The sequence below is a fragment of the Manis javanica genome, chromosome X, assembly GCF_040802235.1.
Source record: "Manis javanica isolate MJ-LG chromosome X, MJ_LKY, whole genome shotgun sequence".
Lineage (NCBI taxonomy): Eukaryota > Metazoa > Chordata > Mammalia > Pholidota > Manidae > Manis > Manis javanica.
Genome location: NC_133174.1, coordinates 15,244,593 through 15,267,265, shown reverse-complemented (window position 1 = coordinate 15,267,265; position 22,673 = coordinate 15,244,593). Strand labels below are relative to the sequence as shown.

The 22,673-nt window shown below is 43.8% G+C and overlaps 1 protein-coding gene and 1 long non-coding RNA gene across 4 annotated transcripts in view; one reads left to right on the top strand and one right to left on the bottom strand.

Moving 5' to 3' along the window:
- The window catches only part of SMPX (small muscle protein X-linked), a 49,455-nt gene extending 27,382 nt beyond the window's left edge, over positions 1–22,073 (top strand). For 2 of the 3 annotated variants that reach the window (XM_017659441.3, XM_017659443.3), the window contains exon 5: positions 21,645–22,073. The gene's annotated coding sequence lies outside the window, so the exon portion shown is untranslated. Of the gene's footprint in view, positions 1–4,509; positions 4,877–21,644 lie in introns of those variants that run through there. The other variant, XM_017659442.3, reaches the window with a different exon arrangement.
- The window catches only part of LOC140847541 (uncharacterized), an 81,735-nt gene that overhangs the window by 7,207 nt on the left and 51,855 nt on the right, over positions 1–22,673 (bottom strand). The window lies entirely within an intron of this gene.

Genomic DNA, 22,673 nt, shown 5'->3' with positions numbered 1-22,673 from the left:
ATGAATTCTCAGGAGGGAAGTGGAATTTGTGAGAGCTTTCCTGGAGTAGGCCTGAGAGCAGAGATGCACATCTGCTTCAGCCAGCTTGGCAGAAGGCAGAGGTAACTGAGGACCCAATTCTGTGGAACCTCGTACACTAGCGTGCAGATTTCCACAGGCTGAAGGACACTTACAACTTAGCATCCCAATGCAGTGGAACTTACCACTCTATCTCAGTGGTTCGGTGGGGAGCGGGGAGGCTGGGGAGCAATGTCTAGGAACTACTTGAGTTGTCACAACTGCAGGGAGGTATAGGCTGCTACTGTCATCTAATGGGAAGATGGCAGGGATGCTAGCAAATGTCCCACAATGCCCAGGACAATTGCCCTACAAGAATTATCAAGTCCCAATGTTAGTAGCGCTGAGAGTAAGTGATCTTGATTTATCTAGTTGAAAGACTGATGGCAGGACCAACCTGTTGCCAACTTTCCTTTCCAAGCAATCAGTGCATTGCAGTTTATAGAAATTAAAACATCAATAAAAAGAAAATAGTAACTAATTGCTATAATATTTATAACCTCTTACAGTAAGCAAAGACTTAGGAGTAAAGCACTCAAATATGATTCTTTTGTCAGTTGGTAAACTAAACATATTTATGGTATATATGGAATATTCCTGAGTTATAGTATTGGGCCTTAAACACAACGGTTTTTTGTAGGTTATTTTTTCATTTCAAATGTATCAGAAAGCAGTAAGTTATCTCAGCAGCTCATCAAATCTTTAAAAATATTAATGTTAAGCATTTGTACTCATGAGCACCAACATTAATGTCATCATTTTATCATCACTGTTCACAGTACCATTTATTGTACGCCTGACACTGTGTCTGGTGCTTCACATGCATCTTTTCATTTACTCCTCATGCTGACTGCATGGGCTGTACAGTATGGTGCCATTCATTTATGGGAGGAGACGTGGCTAAGGGAGTTTATGTAACTTGACCAAGGTCACCCAGCTTGTAAGTCACAGAGGTGAGATGTGAACTGTCATCTGTCATTCTCCAGCCTGTCCCTTTCGTCACTTTCATCGATTGCACTCTCTAAAAATGTTCTTTTAGTTGTAGTCTTCCGGGCTTTGCAGAAATTTCATTGCGTTAGGTCAGAGTGAAACAAGCAAAGGCGACTGCAGGCACTGTGGCCTCCACAAACAGGTGACACCACAACTCTGGCATACTGGTTTATCCACTCATTCTTACTTTCATTTATACATTCACTCATTTGTCCATGCATTCATGCATGCATTCATTCAGTAGGCATTTTCTAAGCATAAAGCATGCACCGGGTGCTAAGGATATCCACTTAGGGAATTCAAATATGAGTCAGATAGACAGTCTACCTGGGTTTAGTTTAATGAGCAGAACACTGTATGGAGGCACAAATAATTTGCTCCTTTTAAGGGTCTTGAACAAGAAGAAGGGTTAATGTCCATAAATATCAGAGGAAGCATGAAAGAGAGAGAGCGTGAAAGGCAAAGGCAGAGACAAAAAGGAAGGGAGAGGGAGGGAGAGGAGAGGGGATGGAACAGCACTGCCCGGTTGACACAGACCTGGCCCAGTGCTGACAAACTGTAGCAGAGGAATGCCAGGCCTCTGCAGAGCCTGCCTTGCCCCTCCGATAAGGGAGGGCTTGGCGGCCGTCTTGTACCCAGGAAGCCTTTTCTCTCATTCGTTCTCACGCTGTGTGCAGCCCACACAGAAAACTGGGGAAGTGAATTCAAGGCAGTCTGATCAGGCTTGGCTGCATCGTGACAAGGCTGCTCGTTTCAAACCCCCCTGCGCCCCCTTCCTCACCACGCTGTGGCATTTGAGCGGGGAAGGAATCACAGGAGCAAATCAAGACTTGTCCATTTAACCTGTACTCCTGTGCCACCACTCCCTGCCTGTGACCTGATCACTCCTCACCCTCTGGTTGAGGGCTTTACGCACATGGTGAGGTGGTGGCTGCGTGAATCCCAGGCAGGGCTGGTCCATTGGCTTCTCACTGAGGGAAATTGCTATTAAGCAGTCAATAGACTGGAGTTGCTTTTGTCCAGGCAGGTGGCACAAAGGCCGTTCAGAACAATTCATCTTGACTGCTGGAAAAACAGCAGAAAGCAAGTGGGTCCTACTGCCTGAAAGTCCTTGGATGCCTTGTGTAAAAAGGCCAGTGGCGCTTCCTTCCACTCCAGGCCTGCCCTGACATGCAGCAGGCACAGCCGAATTCCTAACCAGTAATGCACGTTGTGCCGACTTGCTCTTGCCTCACATGCAATTCTGGATACAAACCAGAGGAATCATGGCTGCCCTTTAGCTCCAGAGGTAACAATTAGTTCCTGAAAACTTACCAGACAGGTTTATTAAATTCTGAGTGTTCAAACATCCACGTATTCAGACTCAATTAATTTTCATTTCCTAACCATTTTGTACATGGGCTACTTGGAATTTACCCTGACTGAATTAACCTTTCTCTTCAGAGTGCAAGTTAACAGCACAAACAGGATTTGAATAGGAAGGATTAAAGTACTAGAATAAATCCATTCATTTAGCAAGTGAACATCTGTGCACTTCCTATGTGCCAGGCGCTAGGAAGTTAGAGGTAGGCAATCACATCCCTCAGGGCACTGATTCTAGCTGGGTAAGGATGTGACAGGGGACATTAGCATATAATGGAATGTAACAGGAATGTAGAGGAAACAAAACACAGCCTTTTGAGTAAAGGTGAGGAAGATTCTAGACCGGCCATCAGAAAACAAGTATTCTACTGAAAGAAGGTCAAAGAGAATAAGCTGTAGGGTGATTCGGGCACAGGTTCATGCCCTGGCTTTGCTCTTCCCTTGGTCAGGGATTTGGTGTCATTGTTCTATATCTTTTTTTGAAAAATTATAAAAAATACCTACCTCACAGAGGCGAGTGTGCTCCCCACCCTAAGGGACATTGAGCAATGTGTGGAGACACTTTTGGTCGTCACACCTCAGGGTGGATACTGTTGGCGCCTAGTGGGTAGAGGCCAGGGATGCTGCTAATCATCCCGTAATATGCAGGACAGCCCCCACAATAAATGGTAGTAGTGCTGAGGTGGAGACACACCGAGTCACACCGTGTGTGTGAAGTCCTCAGCACACTGCTAGCTGTTGGTGTTACTAACAGTGGCATGTGACTACTGGAAGGAACCTGCTTTAAGGCCCTGGGCACCGGACAGGAGGGAGAGAGAGGCACACATGTGCACTCCACATCCAGCTAGGTCGTGTACTGGTTCTGTGACCGTGGGCAAGTTCCTGACCACTCTGAGCCCCATCTGTAACTAGGAATGATCATACCAGTCCTGAGAGGGAACCATACAGAAAGTGAGCTGACTCTGATGGGGCACCTGGCACCAACTGGCATCCCTTTGTTGTCTCCTTTGCCCTCTGCTCCTTCCTTCTAGGGGCAAGGGGGGCTTGGTTGGTTTTTAAATGAAATACTCTCAGAACAGCAGCTATGCATATTTCCTCAGAAAACATGAGAAAGCTCACTGGAAATGAAAACCCGTTAGTCTTTGACTAATGTGAGCTCAGTGAAGCACGTAAGTATCCGGGAGGATCCCTTTCTCCGTCATCATCTACCTTGAATCTTTTGAGCTCAAGCCAGTTCGTGAGCTCATTTCTGACCTGCAAGTATCCTCTTTCTCCTGGAGAAGGCACTGCAGTTCCATTTTTCAAAATCTGCCGCAGCTCCTGTTTCCCAAGCCCTTGTCTCGAGGCAGCAAAATTACATTTCACTGGAGCGCTTGCGGGTTTTTTTGGGCTTTGTTTGGGCGAGATCAAGAGATTTCTGCTCCCCTCCCCGGCCATTTTTAACTAGGAAACATGTCTGGTTTGTGGTTTCTGATTTTTCTCTGAAGAAAATCAGCATGAGAAACATTGTGAGAGTCAGGCTGCCATTCCCTATTAGCAAGGAAAAGTGAAACAATGCTTTCAGACTCCATTTTACTAAGCATTTCAAACGGGCTTGGTGGCCAAGAAGAAGCATCTCATCTTCGTAGCAATCTTTTCTCCACAGACTACGTACTGTGGGAGTCTGGAAGAGAAACTGAAACAAGATTGGGGTCAGCCTAAACAGAAATGCCCTGGGGGTCTTCTCTGTGACATCCTCTCCCAGCTTACCTCCCACTCACATCCATTTCCACCTGCGAGCACTCTACACGAGTGTTTTCTCCTTCTTTCTGACATTGCTTGATTTGATAAGTAATGTTTACTCTGCAATAAGACTGAAATAGGTAGGCAATCATTAATAAATACAGATGCCAAATAACCTGGCAGCTTAGAGACCGAAATGGCCATTTAAGGGGGCATCATGAACTGGGCGATGAGTTAATAGAGGCTAATTTGGAGTTTTATGGTAAAAACTAAATCTCATCTTTTAACCAGAGGCTAAGAGTAGCAATAAGAGTAATAGGCCTTTGTACTTGATTTTAAGAATTCCAAAGTCCTGCTGTTTTCATTCTCTCTTTCAAGGCTCACAAGAGTTCTGTGAGACAGAAGAAATGAATTTGCAATTCATTCTTACGTGACTTCCAAGTTCACACACGATGGAAGACTACGGGATGTATCATCATCTCCCTCCAGAGGAAGTTCATTTTAAGACTAATCATTAATTAAGCCTAGTTAAGTCCATCTGAAGAAAATGGGTGTGGCCCCTTTTTAATCAGAAAGTGGGATCACTACAAAGTGTGCAGCAGATGCCAACGAGATGTTAGTTACAACCCAGCCATGGGCCTGGACTGAACAGATAATGGCTCTGCCTAAACCCAGAACTTTTTTTCTGACATAGAAAGATAGCTAAGATTCATCTACCCACTTGTAGCTATAAATATATTTCAAAGGACATGTACTATCTCAATTTCCATCTCTATCTACTGTTTTCTTGCTGCCTAATTTTAAAAAATCATACTGTATCCTTTATACACACATAAACATACAACACACACATGCACAAACTTGATCCTCAGGTTGAAATGTCCTAATTTCAGGAAGACCAGTGGCAAACAAATGGACCTGGGGGAAAAGTTCACTATAAGATGTCCCTAAAGGTCAAATCATCACCCTGAAGGTCAACTCATCTGGAAATCTCTCCACTGTCACCAACAGCTCAGAAATGACATCCCAGACTCCCTGCAGAATCATATAAGAAGTTTATTGCTGGTTATGTGTCAGGGAAGAGAGAGCCTGGGAGTCATTCTGAGCCAAATCCAATTCAATTATGGGCCGATTATAGACCTACTTCCACTGCCAGGAGCAGGCCACACCACCAACCCAGCTGGTCTCGGAGCCCCTGGCTGGCAGGGACTCCCAATGCATGGGAAGAAGAGCTCATGGCCCAGATAAGACAAAACAGATGATAATTCTCAGAGACCAGCACAGATGGCAAATGCAAGTGCATTGAATGACCCTGAACCTCACTATCTCACTGCCATCCCTTTATAATTGACACCAGAGTCAGTTTTCCCTCCTGGATGGCACCCTTTCTCTCTAGGTGATCAAATTATGAAATGCCAGGAGGTGGGAGGCAGGGCTTCACTCCCGTGCTGAGGGTCAGCTTACAGCAATCCTGCAGCCTTGGCCATGGTGCTAACTAGGTACACAGTGCCTGGGTACCCTCATCACCACTGACAACCTCACTGAACACATGGGAGTTAAAATGCCAAGAAACTCAAGTTAGAAACTGTGTTAGGTAAAAATAAAGCTATCTCTATTAAAAATCAAAACAACTTTGTGAATTTTGGCTGGCACTTCCAGCCGACTGAGATCATTTCTGGTCCACATTCTGGCATCCAACAGTGTACTTATTCTTCCAAGCTGGCTTTGCATGTTTGACCTGACAATTTGAGAAACAAGCTCAGCCCTATCTTTAACTGAGATCTTGAGCATGGGGACAAGGCAGCACCAAGGACAGCATCCTCAGGGTAGTGGCCAGGGAAACTTTAGATGGGTCTAGAGCAGTGGTTCTCAAACTTCCTTGTACATCAGCATCATCTGCAGGGCTTCCTGAAACTTGGATTGCTGGGCCCCACCCTCAGAGTTTCTGATACAGTAGGTCTGGGGTGGGCCCCAGAATTCACCATCTGACAAGTTCCCACAGGCTGCTGGTGCTGGTTTGGGGACCACACTTTGAGAACCACTGACCTAGCACCATCAAACTAGATTGTTTAGGTTTGGACATTCAAAATTCCCTAACTATCCCATCACCTGGTCCAAGTTTTACAGCTAGTATCCAAAGGTATATAGTGAGCAATTTGGTCACATTTTCTTGTCAAAATTCGGATACACTAAACATCAATGAAGCAATGATCATTACTGCTTATAATGGTGCTTCTAAGGGTCAGGCACTGTCCCAAGTACTTTATTTTGTGATTCTTGAATGAGTCAGTACACCTAAGAGCTCCATTTTACAGGTGAGGAAACTGAGGCACAGAGAGGTTATGTGACTTCTCCCAAGTTGGCATAACTAGACAGTGCAGCAGCCAGGATTCAAATCCAAGGTGATTCTTAACCTTTACCCTAGGCTGACTGTCCATGTGACAGATAGGATAAACTCCATGGGGGTGAACTGTATTGTATAAATTATGAGGGACAGTCCTAAATAATGGATGAGGAATTCTGCCAGGGGCATCAACTTACCTACCAGTCACTTAACCTCACTGATACGACATTAATTTCTGTAACTGTGTATTAAGTTCTGACACTGCTATAGTCCAGGGTTTGGCAAACCAGGGCTCATGGGCCAAATCCAGCCCACCACCTGGTTTTCTTTTTTAAATTGTTTATTTTTTGTTAATTCTAGATTCACATGCAGTTGTAAGAAACAATACAAAGAGATCCCTGGATGCAGTGATTGGGAAGGAAGAAATCATTTTTTTCCAATCTCTATAGAAATACTCCTAAGGAAGGCCTCACCAAGTTTCAAATATATGTAGAGACCAAGAAGCTGGGTTTGCTAATCTTCATTCAAGCAACTGTTATGGATGTCCAGGTGGTGGAAAGAAAACACAAAAGAGGCTCTCAATTTGAATACTTTCCAAGTCCAATACAAGACACAGCTCAATACAAGGATCACAGCTACCTGGCTGGTTGATAGGCAACTGTATAGCTTTTCTCAAATATTATGATATAAGAACTGAAGCCAGTTGAACTCCTGGGCTGTCCAGCCTTGGGATTTGGGTGAGAATCACTTATTTTCATTCTAGTTATCTTAGTCCTGGAGTCAGGCTGCAGCAAATTGTTGGATATAGTGAGGCATCTGGTCCTCGGGGCTGAGTGCCCACTGGGACCGCCTGCACTAGCCTGAGCCCCATGTCTGAGCAGTTAATCCTTTGGGGGCGGGTAAGATTCACAAGACCCTCATGTGGGGTGACTCTCCATGTGACATGCATGTATAGCTTGGGCCAGAAAGGCTGAGGTAGAGGGTGTTTCTCAGATCCTCCCTGGACAAACCACACTGAAATCTTTCTTGCTTGGCAAGGTATTCTTTGGTTGAATGTCAAGGTTGATGGGATGCAAGTCTCTAAATGTGGGAAATAGCCAGGCATTCTTGGAAAGCTGTGCAGCATGGATGTGAAGTTACTCACAGGGTAATGCAGTGATGAGCTACAGCCTCTGCTTGGGATAGGGTATGGGGAAGAGATACTAAGTTATCTAGACTGCCATATGAGCCCAGAACAATAGCCATATTGGGCTTAGCTGGGGTGAAAGACACTCTGGTCCTCACTAATAAGTGTGTGCTGTGCCTCCCTGGTGTCACGATGTGTGTTTAGCCAGCAATATGTAGTCATGTTCTCAAGGTCAGGAGACCATGAATGTTACTTGTCCAGCCAAGACCCATCCCAGTAGGGTCTCTACTCCCTGCTTTCCATGTATGTCTTCTACCCTGGAGAGTCACTTGGGTTTTGACCATGAGCTCAGCAACTTTTAACCCCTATCCCAATTCATCTCACTCTAAAAACGGCAAGGGCTGCTATTCCCTCCAAATAATCCCAGTTGCACCCTTCGGAGTGGCTCATTAAGAGGGCAGCCCAAGTAAATCCCCACTCCGTTGGAGTTTAACAAGTTCAGTCTCTGGGTATAAACATCATAGAAGTGGCCTATGTTTCCAATATGGACGAATTGCTGTGTGCTGAACTGCTGCACTGTAAGCTTTGGTTACAGATCAGTCAGTTACGTTGGCCTGCTTTCACCAAGTTGGAGCCATGAATTCTCAGGATGCCAGGTCTCTAGACTCTGGCTACTCACCACTTCAAAAATGTCCAAAGCAGTATGGTTGCTGCAGTTAGGATCTGGGTTTTGACATAAAGGAGATGTCAACTTTTCATGATTCCCACCAATAATACCTATTCATTGATATAAAACATCAGAACTAGACTTGGCCTGAGGCAACTGTATTAGTTATATATTGCTGTGTAACAAATTACCCCAAACTCAGGAGCTTAAAACCATAATAAATAATATCTCAGAGTTTCGGTGGGTTGGGAATTCAGAAGTGGCTGAGCTGGGTGGTTCTAACCAGGGGCCTGTCATGACGTTGCAGTCAATATGTTGGCTGGGACTGGAGCCATCTAAAGCCTTGACCAAGCCTGGAAGATCCACTGTCAGGACGGCACACTCATGCTATTGGCGAGTTGGTGACCACTGTCAGGACGCCTTGGTGCCTCCCACGTGAACCTTGCCACTGGGCTGCTTGAGTGCCCTCCCAACACGGCAGCCAGATTCCCCCAGCACTCCAAGAGAGAGTGAGACAGAAGCCACAGTGGCTTTTACAACATGGCCTCAGGGGCCACACTCACTCTCTGTTATGTTTGTAATATGCTACTGATGACACAAGGCAGCCCTACTTGGTGTTGGAGGGGGCTACGCAAGGAATGAATACCAGGTGGCAAGACTCACTGGGGGCCACCTGGGAGGGAGGATGCCTACAACAGCAGCTCACCTCTCTGTTTCAACCAACAAGAAAACTGAGGTCCAGAGAAGTGAGGTTTGCCCCAAGTCATACAGTCCTAATGTTTTAATATTTGCTTTTCTTTCAACCCTACCAACCTTGCCACCCACAATTTCTTGTGTTTATTTAAAACACCAAATGTTGTTTATCCTTGGGGAGATTAGAAACATTATTTTCAAATATGAAGCCAGCTTCCCTGATGTTTTTAACAGAGGAAGCCTTTAGAAACCAGACAACATACAATAAAGTGCCTAGTCTGACCCCTGGGGAAAGGCTTTTCCTCACTTCTTGAGTCATGAGGGAGGAGGTGCTCCAAACGTGGAGAGAAGAAGGCAGAGCCTCACAGGGAAGGCAAAACTAGAAGTGAACTAAAAATGCAATGTCTGAGGGATACATTTTAGCTTTTGTACACTGCTCCCTCCTTGGTTTGTCCCCATATTGGGACAGTTTTCCTGCTCTTTTGATTTCAGAGGGTGACAATCAGACCAGCAACAAGAAAAAAGAACACAAGAAACAAGAAAAAAAATGGAGAGGATCACCCAAAATCACACGAATGGAAGGGCCACCCTCCCCGGGAGCTGGTGTTCCATTCATTGAGATGACAGGCAGTGATCCAGCCACAGGGACCCCTAGAAGAAGCACACACTTTTTTCCTGTAAAAACTTGTTTCTGAACACACACACACACACACACACACACACACACACACACACACACACACAGATTTTTAAGCACAAAACTAAAAACGGATACATTTTATCAGTTTTATTCTTTTCAGGATCCTCTTTGAAGCTACCATCTTCTAAGAAAGACAACAACAAGGAAGAAACCTCTTGCATATTCGTTATCCTTTCTCAATCAGGTGAAAAATGACAAGGCCTGTCATCTCTGATCAAATTAACTAGTCAGGAGACACAATGACTTTCTCCCTGCCTGCCCTAGTTTGTCTAATGGGACCCACTCCCTTGCCCTCTGACACGCCACCATCTCTCCTGAGTTCCATTTATAGCAGGGCTTTATTAATGGTTAAATCGTTACGAACGGATCTGTCTCCCTCCCAAGGCTTATTTCCCCTGTTCAATAAATTAAGCCATGGGATTGGAGAGACTGTCCATTTCTGCTCTATTTAAGCTCAGATTCTTCCTAGCCCACAGAATACTGTGAATTGACAGGTGAGAGCTCAGCATGAGTTCCTACTGCCTGCCGAGCAGTCCGTGGTCACGTGAGATTTGTCTCATATCTAGTTCTCCAAGTAATGCTTGTGTGGCCTGTGGGAATCGTCCCAAGCCCTGATGGAAGTCTGAGACCTGGGGCTGAAATGCTTCAGTGAGGAGCCCCTGGGCCTTTGCTAATGGTGAAGGGCCTCCTTTCTCAATCCTCAGGAAAGAGCCCTTGACCAAGTGGTATGAGTTTCTGATGTGTTTGACCCCTCTCTTCACCTTAAAAGAAGCTTTGCAAACTCCATTCATCCACCATTCTTGTTGCTGTCACCCAGGTGACCTCACTGAATAAATGGAGCACTAATGGCCCACAGCTGTCAAAGTGACCTGTGCACTTCACTCCTCAGAGCCTTTTCTCACTTGTTTTTATTTTTTATTTTTTTATTAAAGTATTATTGATATACACTTTTATGAAGATTTCACAAGAAAAACAATGTGGTTACTACATTCACCCATATTATCGAGTCCCCCCCATACCCCATTGCAGTCACTATCAGTGAAGTAAGATGCCACAGAGTCACTACTTGTTTTCTCTGTGTTACACTGTCTTCCCCGTGACCTCCACCACACCATGTACACTAAGCATAATACCCCTCAAACCCCTTCACCCACCCTCCCCCACCCCTCCACTTTGGTAACCACTAGTCCCTTCTTGGAGTCTGTGAGTCTGCTGCTGTTTTGTTCCTTCAGTTTTACTTCATTGTTATACTCCAAAAATGAGGGAATCATTGGCACTTGTCTTTCTCTGCATGGCTTATTTTACTGAGCATAATACGCTCTAGCTCCATCCATGTTGTTGCAAATGGTAGGATTTGTTTCTTTCTTATGGCTGAATAGTATTCCATTGTGTATATGTACCACCTCTTCTTTATCCATTCATCTACTGATGGACACTGAGGTTGCTTCCATATCTTGGCTATTGTAAATAATGCTTCAATGAACATAGGGGTGCATATGTCTTTTTGAATCTGAGAACTTGTTTTCTTTGGATAAATTCCTAGGTGTAGAATTCCCAGGTCAAATGGTATTTCTATTTTTAGTTTTTTGAGGAACCTCCATACTGCTTTCCACAGTGGTTGAACTAATTTATATTCCCACCAGCAGTGTAGGAGGGTACCCTTTTCTCTACATCTTCACCAGCATTTGTTGTTGTTTGTCTTTTGGATGTTGGCCATCCTAACTGGTGTGAGGTGATATCTCATTGTGGTTTTAATTTGCATTTCCTTGATAATTAGTGATGTGGAGCATCTTTTCATGTGCCTGTTGGCCATCTGAATTTCTTCTTTGGAGAAGTGTCTGTTCAGATCCTCTGCCCATTTTTTAATAGGGTTATTTGCATTTTGGTTGTTGAGGCGTGTGAGCTCTTTACATATTTTGGATGTCAACCCCTTATCAGATATGTCATTTACAGATATATTCTCCCATATTGTAAGATGCCTTTTTGTTCTACTGATTGTGTCCTTTGCTGTACAGAAGCTTTTTAGCTTGATGTAGTCCCATTTGTTCATTTTTGCTTTTGTTTCCCTTGTTCAAGGAGATGCGTTCAGGGAGAAGTTGCTCATGCTTATATTCAGGAAATTTTTGCCTATGTTTTCTTCTAAGAGTTTTATGGTTTCATGACTTACATTCAGGTCTTTGATCCATTTCGAGTTTAGTTTTGTGTATGATGTTAGACAATAATCAGGTTTCATTCTCTTGCATGTAGCTGTACAGTTTTGCCAACACCAGCTGTTGAAGAGGCTGTCATTTCCCCATTGTATGTCCATGGCTCCTATATCATATATTAATTGACCATATATGCTTGGGTTTATATCTGGGCTCTCTAGTCTGTTCCATTGATCTATGGGTCTGTTCTTGTGCCAGTACCAAATTATCTTGATTGCTTTTGTCACTTGTTTTTAGTTGCCAGAGCCTGAAGTCAACAGACTTTTCAAAAAAAGAAAAAACATGAAATGATAAAGTCACTGCCCTACTGAACATCCTTCAGTGGCTCCCCATTACCTTTAGGGCCTGAATTAACTGGCTTAGACTCACCAGTTTTTTTTTCCCATCTTGCATTTCTGCCCATCCAGGGCATTCCTTGCTCTAATCCTACTGAATTTCTCCCAGTTCACAGAGGTGTCATGCAGACTCTAGGCCTCTATGCATGCTTAGAACAGTATTTTCCAGTGTCCCTCTCCTCCCCATCATTAGCTGGTGAACTCCTACGTGTCATTCCAGTCTCAGTTTAAATACTATTTCTGAAAGGCCTTCCATAGCCCCTTTGCTGGACAGAGCATCCGTAGCCTCCTGTGTTTGTCCTGCCACAGCGGTGCCCATCACCATGGATGAGTGGACTGCCATCACTTATGTTACTGTCTGACTTTCCTTCTAGATGTACAGCTCCATGAAAGGGGATACCTTATCCCATTGTGTATCCACAGTGCCCAGTATATTTTCTGGTATATAATGGAACCAAAATAAAATCAGGTATTTTAGTTTCCACCTTTAAGACCCTTTAAACATATGTAAGCACAAAGCTATATCCCAAAGGAACATAAATCCTTCGCCAAAAATGGCCTGAAAAAGGAATGCAAATTTTCATCTAAGAAAGGTTTATATCATAAAACACACAGTAAAACTACCTAAAAACTTTCTTGATTCATTATCAGCTCAAGGTTCCTTCATCCTAGAGTCTTCTTATCCCAAATACCTCTTTATTCTTTCCCCTAAATCCAATTACCCACAGATTGCTCCAGCCCTCCTTTTTTTCTTGTAAATTCAATTCTATTCTACTTGTTTCAATTATCCTCACCACCCATTTAGACCTCCAGCAATCATCAGCACCACAAAGAGCTTGAAGCCAAGGTGACAAAGACTGAATCTCGCTTGGAAGGCAGAAAGGGGAGGAAGGGAGGTGCTGACTTGTAAGCTTTGTGTGGGTCTTTGTCTCAGAATAATAGTAATGGTGTACATTTACTGAGCACTTATATTTGGGAGGCACTCGGTTAGATGCTTTAATTAAAGTTATTCTCACAATAACCTGTAAGCTTGATACTACTGTTTCCCTATACTTTGGAAGAACAGTTGCCCACAGTGACACAGCTAGTGAGCAGGAGAGCTGAGATCTGAAGACAGAGTCTGAACTGAAATGTCTCTACAATAGGCACTAGTAAACACTGATTGGACATAGAGACAGGGTCCCACCAGGGAAGTGGCTTGGAGGCTGGCAGGGAAAAGGGTTTTAAAGCAATTTCTCTGATGAACTGATTGCAAAGACATGTCAGAGCTTTAGTTCATACTTGCTTAAAGAGGCTTCAAAAAGCCAGTGCAAAACTTGGAATAGGAAAAACTGTGGTTAGGTAATGTTAGACTAGGGACAAATGGCCATTAGACTGTTACAAGGCTAATTTAGCAAGGCAGGTAAATCTAATTTCCCAGAAAGGGCTCTTAATCTCATTAAAGTTGATCAGAAAATCACTCATATGTTTTATCACAAATGTCCCAGAAGGAACCACTCCCCTCACACCAGAGCACACAGCTGTCCCAGCTCAGGTTGGGGATCATTTTCTTTCAGGCGCATTTCTCAACCTCTACACTGCTGACATTTTGGCTGGATAACTCTTCGGGGTAAGGGCTGTTCCGGGTGCTCTAAGAGGCTTATAGCAGCATCCCTGGCCTCTACCCTCTAGATACCAGTGGCACCCCTATCTCCTGCTTGTAATAACCAAAAATGCCTCCACGTATTCCCAAATGTCCAACCCTGGTCCTCACTGGAAACCACTGCTCTAGACCCTTGACTATCCCAGTGTGGTCTGTGGACCAATGGAATAGAGTCTCTGGGAGGATTGCTAGAAAGGCACCACCTCAGGCCCCGCCCCAAGCCTCCTGAGACACAGTCTGCAGTCGTAGGAGATCCCCAGGTACTTCTTATGGATATTAAAGTTGGAAAGTGCTTTGAGGCCCATGGTTCTCAACTTTGGCTGCACATCAGAGGCCTGTAGAGCTTTGAAAAATACTGATCCCCTCTCCATAGACTTTGATGTCATTCATTGGTCTGGGGCTGCCTGGGCCTTGAGGTTTTAAAAAACTCCCCAGCCTTTTCCAATATGTAGCCAAGTTTAAGCTCCTGTTCTGGGTAACTTGAAAAAAAAACCCACCTCAAGACTGGGAGTGATATACAACAGCCTATAAACAAGACCCCACATCTCCAAAGTGAGGTTTATTTGCTGTTCATGAACATCCTTCATTGTTTACCTCACCACTTTTAAGACGATAAAATTAAAGTCCATTGATCATGGCTTCAAAGGGTAAAATTTAGCTATAACTTTTAAAATAATGATTGGAATGACTTGGGGAAAAAAATACAGACACTGATTTAAGCTTTCTTAGATAGCTTTTTAAAGAAGAGCCATCAAAATCATCCCTCAAACCCTTGCTAATTTTCAAAATATTTCTGTCCTGGAGAAAAACCCCAAACATTAAATAGCAAACTCTATCAAGAAAATTGTTTGGCATGAAATGTACAATTATGTAAAGAGCCCATGCAAATTGGGAAGCAAAACACTAGCATCTTAACAGAGAAATGGATAAAAGAAACGAACTCAAAATTCACAAAAGTAGATGTATAATTAGTAGAGAAGCATGAGAAAATGTGTAGCCTCACTAGTAATCAAAGACATGCTCAATGAAAAAAGAGTGACCAATTTTCCTCTTAGGATACTCACAAAGACAAGCCGGAAAATGGTCATGAAACAGACATTCATTCCCACGACAGATAGTGAGTAGCTTCTGTGTAGCAGGTGCTATACTAGCGGAAATAATGAGGGGGGTGGGTGCTCAAGAGATGGATAAAGTTCCAGCCAGTGCAGATTTTTATGTCTCCCAACCCAGTTAGGAATTGATGGAAGGCATTCTAAAGAAACTGTTCATGTGGAAAAAGTTTTGTTCTTTTATGACAGCAAAACTGATTAAGAACCTAAGTGTCCAATAATAGGATTACGATTAAGTAAACTCTGGTGTATCCATCTGATGAAACACTATAGACCCTATTTGTGATATAATGAATGATAAGTGAAATGCAAATGGTAGAAAACTAGAAAAATGGCTCAGTAATTGAGTAATTCTTGAAAATGCTACATGGTACTATCTCCACAGCCAATACACATTTGTATCCTTAAAGCCTAAGGCTAAGAAAATGGTTTATCTTTGCTTCAACCAGTATTTCTCAATTGTCTGACCATGGCAAGTTCTTTTCCCTTCCTATCCCCAACCTCTCTTTCCAAAGTGAAACTTAATTGTTTCTAGGAACTAGTTCATTTCTCACACAAATGAGAAATGAGGATATGCTTGAGGATATGCTGGCATATACGGTACTATTTAAGAGCTATGTAAAAATAAAAGCCATTCGTGGGTATACACATGTCAAAAAGTTCATCAAGTTGTTCACCTAAGATTTGTGTATTTTACTTTAAAAAATATTAAAAAGAAACGCCGCTAAATTCTGAAAAGACAAGAAATAGTTTTAAAATTACATGTTGGTATTCATTAGAACAAGTATTAAGAATGTTAAGTCAAATTATTGATACACTACAGATACATTTCTATGATATCAGTTGTTCATGCAAGATGCCTCTAATACTATGTAGAGATTAGATATGCCAATTTTATATGAATTTTAAAAAAGAGTTTAGTGTAGGGGAAAGAGCTCCGGACAGGCTTTTAACCAGGACCAGCCATTAATTAGCTCTGTGACCTTGGACAAGTGATTTAAGCCTTTGGATTTTAATTTCCTAATTTCTAAAATGAGGAATAATACTAAAACCCAAGTTCCAAGCATCTTTCTTTTTTTTTTATTAAAGAAATATCATTGACAAACAATCTTACACTGGTTTCAAATATACAATACAGGGGTTCAACAGTTATTATTAAATCCTTACCCCCTCTAATGTGGTCACCATCTTCAATGTAGTAAGACGTTACGGAACCATTAATTATATTCGTACATGCTGTACTACTGTCCCCGTGACCAAGCTATATTGTGATTGTGAATTATTGTGTCCCTTAATCCCCCTCCCCTCCCCCCACCACCTGTCCAACCCTTCTCTCTTGGTAGCCACTAGTCCCTTCTTGGAGTCTGTGAGTCTCCTGCTGTTTTGTTCCTTCAGTTTTGCTTCCTTGTTATACTCCACAAATGAGGGAAATCATTTGGTACTTGTCATTCCCTGCCTGGCTTATTTCACTGAGCATAATAGCCTCTAGCTCCATCCATGTTGTTGCAAATGGTAGGATTTGTTTCTTTCTTATGGCTAAATAGTATTTCATTGTGCATATGTACCACCTATTCTTTATCCATTTATCTACTGATGGACACTTAGGTTGCTTCCATACCTCGGCTATTGTAAATACTGCTGTGATAAACATAGGGGTTCATATGTCTTTTTGAATCAGGGATCTTGTTTTCTTAGGGTAAATTCCTAGGAGTGGAATTCCTGGGTCAAATGGTATTTTGATTTTTAGTTTTTTGAGGAACCTCCATATTGTTTTCCACAATGGTTGAACTAATTTACATTCCCACCAGCAGTGTAGGAAGATTCCCCTTTCTCCACATCCTTGCCATCATTTGTTATTTGTTGTGTTTTGGATGTTGGCCATCCTAACTGGTGTGAGGTGGTATCTCATTGTGGTTTTAATGTGCATTTTCTGGGAGTTACACACACCTTGAAGCTAGTTTTACTCTTTTAGAAGATTATAAACCTTTAGTTCTATCTTTGCCTGATAGTACTTCAAAAGTGAGATTTTTATTTGAATACTGAGTCTCTGGCCCACTCAGCACCATCCTTGTTACTGCAAAAACTACTAAGAGTCAGTGAGGTCTAAGGTGATCTCTGTGACATTACTGATCGATGGAGAGACACTGAGCATGAACCAGGAGCCACCAGCGGTGGCCGTTCTCTACCAAGAGCTCCCCAAACTCAATGTTGTCTCAGTCGCTGGCCCCCAACTCTGACTTGATATGCACTACCACAAACTCTTAATACAATAGAATTTTAAAAAAAACTTTGAATTTATTGTAATGAGATTTGGCCTTGCCGTGCATTTGCCTGTTCCCTAATGTCACTCAAATTCTCACGTCCAGCACATAACACTACTTGAATCTGGACTTCAGGTGCAGAGTTTTACAAAAACATGTCCTGCTCTTTGTGCCTTTCTCATCTTCCCTGCCTTACTAGTTATTGGTAGAAACATTTCAATGTTTACTTTAGCCTCCAAAGGCTGCATGATGTATAAAAGACAATTTGGGTGGATGTTTCTTAGTTTAAGAAAAGTGTTTCTGAAGTTTTTACTTAGAGTTTTGTTTCTTTTACCTTATAAGTGGCTGTTTGGGATACAAGAAAGAGTTCTGGGTTTGGAGTTCCCTGGGTGCAGCTCCACGCTGTGCACTTGCTGTCTCCCTGACCCTGGCATGTGAGCTTCCAAAGGCACCTCGGTTGCAGCTTGCACGGCCTCCCTCTCCATGTGGTCATCATCATGTGGGACAACGTGTGTGAATGTGCTTTGCAAACTCTAAAGGACCCCGCAGATGCCCTCGAACAAACTCCAAAGCTTCAGCCAGCAGCTCTAGGAGTGTGGTCCGGCATCACACATGGAACTGGATGGAACAGGAAAAACAGCCTTATTCTCAACTACTTTTGAGTGTCACTGTGTTTATGGCTCTGTGATTTTGCACCACATAGGAGGAAGTAATCATTGCACTGCACCCTAGTGTCTGCTTGAAGGACCAAATGCAGACAAGTGTTGAGTGGACTCCCTTCCCTAAGTGATATATGAGGGGCCGTGGAGACTGAGTAACGCAGCTATAAATGGGTCATGGCAAGGCGTAAACATCACATGCTCCTCAGCCTGGCCTTAGGGGGACATGAGGGAATTATCTGTTGTATCACTGTGCACCAGCCAAGGTGTGGTGCCTTTCTCCAGTGTCAACTACAAGAAGGACTCCGTGCCTTTTCTGATTTGGGCACGAAAGGTGTGTGTGGCAGCTGGAGAGTGACCTCTCCGCAGGTTGCCTCTCATTCCACATCTTTCTCGCAAAGGTCCCCTGCAGGAGAACAGGACACAGGAGAAGAGCTGACAGCTGTGATCTAGGCGGCAAAGCAGTGTGGGCTGGGATACCGCCCAACACACTTGTATTCCAACAACCCGACAAACAAGTATGCTCTACAGCGTGGGCAGTTTTAGCTCTGGATCCCTTCCCTTTGTTCCCATTTCTAAATTTGAGCCCTGACCCCAAGTCTCTGGATTCTTGTATTCTGGTAACAGGCATTCTGAGAACACGCTGAGTCCCACAAGGCCAAGGATGGACACTCTGGTCCTCTGGGGGCTTTGCACTCCTGGAAGGTCTTATGTGACCTTAGCCACCAGCAGTATCTGTGTGCAGGGCTGCTGAGTCCTCTTGGATTCTGCTGGGACCCAGGAGGGAGTGGGGAGGCTGGGGGTGGGCAGGGTGGTCCGCAGAACGTCAAGGGTGATGACCCCTCTGTTGAGTCTGCCGCCTCTTGCCTGGCCCCCTCTTACAAGGCAGTATCGGGTTCACTTTGTAGATTAAGTGAGGTAACTATAGAGTCAGTGGTGGCGTGTGTGGCGCATGGTAGGTGCTCAGAATCAACACCATCACTGTCAGCTATTTCTCTACCCCCATATGAAGCACAGGCCAATGGCATTGGCTCAATTTTTCCTGCTTCCCTTGGTTCACAGGCACAGCTGCTCTGGGATGAGTGTCACATAAAGAATTCCATGTGTTTATTTTTCCAAATAGTGTGGCCATCTTACATGGCCACGATGATCTGGGCAACTAAATCAAGGTTTCCCTATGTTTCTAAAACTGTCTCAAAGTCAGAGAGGTCCACAAATTGAACCCAGTCATGAGGGGCATCTTAGGGCTTTTAAATAGTCACTAAAGGGTCACTGCAAAAGGCTCATCCTACATTTCTCGGTATGGCCATGATTTCACTCCATCTCAGAAGATACGTGGCGGGCAGAGTCAGAGAAGCCAGTCAGAGAAACGGCTCCCATTTCTGGATTGCAGATGGTGCTTTGTGGCCTGGACTCTGCTTGGAGAGAAATCAGCCTCAATGACAATTTGCTATGACTCATCTTCCCCTCCATGCTGCTCCGAGAAGCCCAAGGAATATCTCAGCTTCAAGGGCACTTGTCATGGGCCTCTCACTTAGCCCCCCAGAGCAGTAAAGTGGCTTGAGCACACCCCAGCCATGATGGAGCTGTGGCTGTAGCCTAGGGCAGATCTGATAGCACTGTGGGCCTGGAGGGCTTTTTGATCATCATGAAATCAGCCCTCTTGGTTTCTGGCGTGGCCCCTTGCTCATTCCTGCTGCCTCACGTTGAGGAAAGTAGGTTTGGCTGTACCTCCAATTCCAGTTCTTGTCCTGTTCTCATGTCTCCAAGGGTCTAACCCATCAATCCACAGGCCCCTGCTGTGTGTCAGGTGTCATGATGGGCAGTGAGGTGTCAAAATGAAGAGGACATGTTCATACCCTTGAGGAGGTCACAGCCTAGTGGCAGGACAGCTATGCGGGAAAGAGAGGATGAGAGAGGTGAGAGATGGTGCAGATAAGCAAATAATTACAATGCAGCGTGTGACATGGGAAGTCAGGGAGCAGGGGCAGCTAGTCAACAGTTATAAGCAAGGAGGCAGAGGCCTGAAGGTTCTTGTCATGTTACAGAGGCAGGAAGTGTCCAGCAGACTCAGAGGGCAGGGTGTGTGAGAGGTCGGACACAGCCTGGCACGGGGGGCTGGGATGACGCTGTGAAGTTGCTGGTCTGCAAAAGGCATGTCACTCAGAAACCCTGGGCTAGGAAGGAGGTGGTATGTTGCTGCCTCTTAGTGACTGGCATGGACTGAAAAATGAGCCCCCCTCCCACCAAAAAAATAGCTAAATCAATATGAGAGCTTGTGCTGACTGGTGTTGATAATGTTTTCAGTATTGTAACTGTTAATACCGTCCTCCTTCTCCCCTTGGTTTGAGAACCATCCAAACCTTTCCTGTTAGTGGACTGAAAGGAGCCCCCGAGTCAGGACATGTGAGTTCAAACCCCAGCTTCTCTATTTACCAGCTCTGAGACTCTGAGCTGCACACTTTGCTTTTTGAACCTGTCTGTATTTCATCTCAACAATGGATATAACACAAACTGCATCACAGCAATGCTATAAATGTTAAATGACACAATGGGCTTTATAACTGTGAAAGAAATACACAGGAGAGCAAAGCTTTCTAATAGACTTCTGCAGCAGAATTCTCCTCAGAGCTTGTTGGTTGGATGGATCCCCTGGCTATCGCTTTAAAGAGAGTCTGGAAAGTAGAGTATTTAGCTACCAGCCTTTGTAGTAGAGAAAAGCAAGGGAGGAGGTGGCTGTGAACGGATGTGGAGAGAGCCACGCCACAGTGTCTGCCACAGCAGGGGGAGGCCCTTGTCTGTGAAGCTGTCTTTCTCCAGCCATTGGTAATAAAAAAAGAATGTGAGCGTCCCATTTCTTAGAAAAGGTTCAGTCCATTCATGTAAGTAAAATACATAAGGAATGACACCAAGGGATAATGGAAAACAAATGTGTAAATAATGTCCTGTGATTCCTTTAATACAAGAGCTTTGAAAAGAAATGGCACCTTACCAATTAACTATTGCTGCATAACTAACCACCCCAAAATCCAATGGCTTAGAACTAAATCATTCATTATTGTGGTGCATATGTTTGTGACCTAGGCTGATGTAGGCTGGGCTCCCTTCTGTCTCTGTGTCAGCTGGGAGCTCTGTGCTACAGAGGGGTCAGTTGGGGCGTGTTAGCTAGGGTGGGACCGCTCCATGTTCCTCGTCCTTCTCCTGGGATCAACAGGTGAGACTGGGCACACGCTGGTTATGGCAATGGCAGGCATGCAGGACACTGAACAAAAACACGTGGTACCTCTGGAGGCTGAGGCTGACAATCGACACTTCTGCCTAATTCTGTTGGCTGAAGCAAGTCACATGGCCAAACTCAGAAATGAGGAACTACATACTCCACCCACCATAGTAGGAATCTAAAAGGTTACATGGCAATGGGGATGCACATAGGGCCTGGTGGAGAACTGGAGTCATGACTGCAAATTTACAACCAAAGGTCTTGCAAGTTATAAACATAAGGTTAGCATTACACTCTAACCCTTCAGAAGGAAACCATCCTCATTTAGTTTGGAATTACTTAAATCACAAGAGCTAAAGTTGATGGTCACACCGTCTATGCATAGTTCCCTTTACATTCATGAAATGGAGAGATGAAATTTCCAAGTGAAAATGAGGCCTTCGGTTTTGACTTGTACTTATGTACCTATCATATTGATTTCCAAGCTGTGCCTAAAAATGTCTCAAGAAAATGTGACCAAACTAAACTGCCTTTGGTTTTTCTTCTGTAGGCTTGATGTGAAGAATTGAAGAGGAAGTGGATTCAAATGAAAATAGCTCACTAAAAAGTTTTATATATTTGTATGAAGATTATGAACCTCCTGAATGCCTAAGACTAGCAGAAATGTCCTGTTTGTACATTTATATCTCTTCCTTCTAGTTGGCTGCTCTTTAATTTGTCTTCGTGTTTGGCACCCTGCAGAGCAAATCAACTTAATAATTCACCATTTGGAGGGTGTGATTTTTGAGGAGAGAGATGGTTTTAGGAAAGGGCTAGGGCAATACGCATAACACGGATTTTGATTGGAAGTTCTCTAAGCTACTTCCCACAGTATTTTGATCAGTATTTGGAATGTTATTTTTAGTTCTTCACCTTCTAAATTATGTCAGTAAGCTTTTTATGAGTTCAAATAAACACTTGAGTACATATAAAATGTGAATGTAGGCTAAATTAATTTTTATATCTTCGGAGAGCTAGTATTCCCCCACATGGAGAGAAATGAGATTTAAGAGCCAGCCAAATCTCTCACTGCCGAAGTGGAGCTTCTCATTCTGAATTCTTGGGTACCGTGGGTAAATCTATGGCTGACTCATTGCAAATGAAGTTAAACATTGCCTGAGGAACCGGGCACCATTGGTATAACTCTTCCAAGGACGATCTTTGTAGTGAGTGCATTTTACTTCCATAGAGGCTCAGAAGTTCCCTTTGCCCAGGTCCTACAGTGTCCATCATGAGTAAAGCTGTGAGACGGGAACAAGAGGCAGGGGCAGAGCACACCTCAGCCGTCCAAAGCTGTAGTGTCTCCTGCTGCTAGGGTGGGAAGTCTCTATGAAACTCGTCAATGGCCTATACTATCATGAACCAAAAAGAAACCACCTATTCCCCTCTAGAGTCTTCTGGTCCTCCCTGAAGATCTGAGGGACCAAGTTCTCAAGACCACACAGTATTTTTTTTTATTAAAGTACTAGTCTTATGTTGGTTTAAAATATACAACACAGTGGTTCAACAGTTGCCCATACTATTACATCCTCCCCCTCTA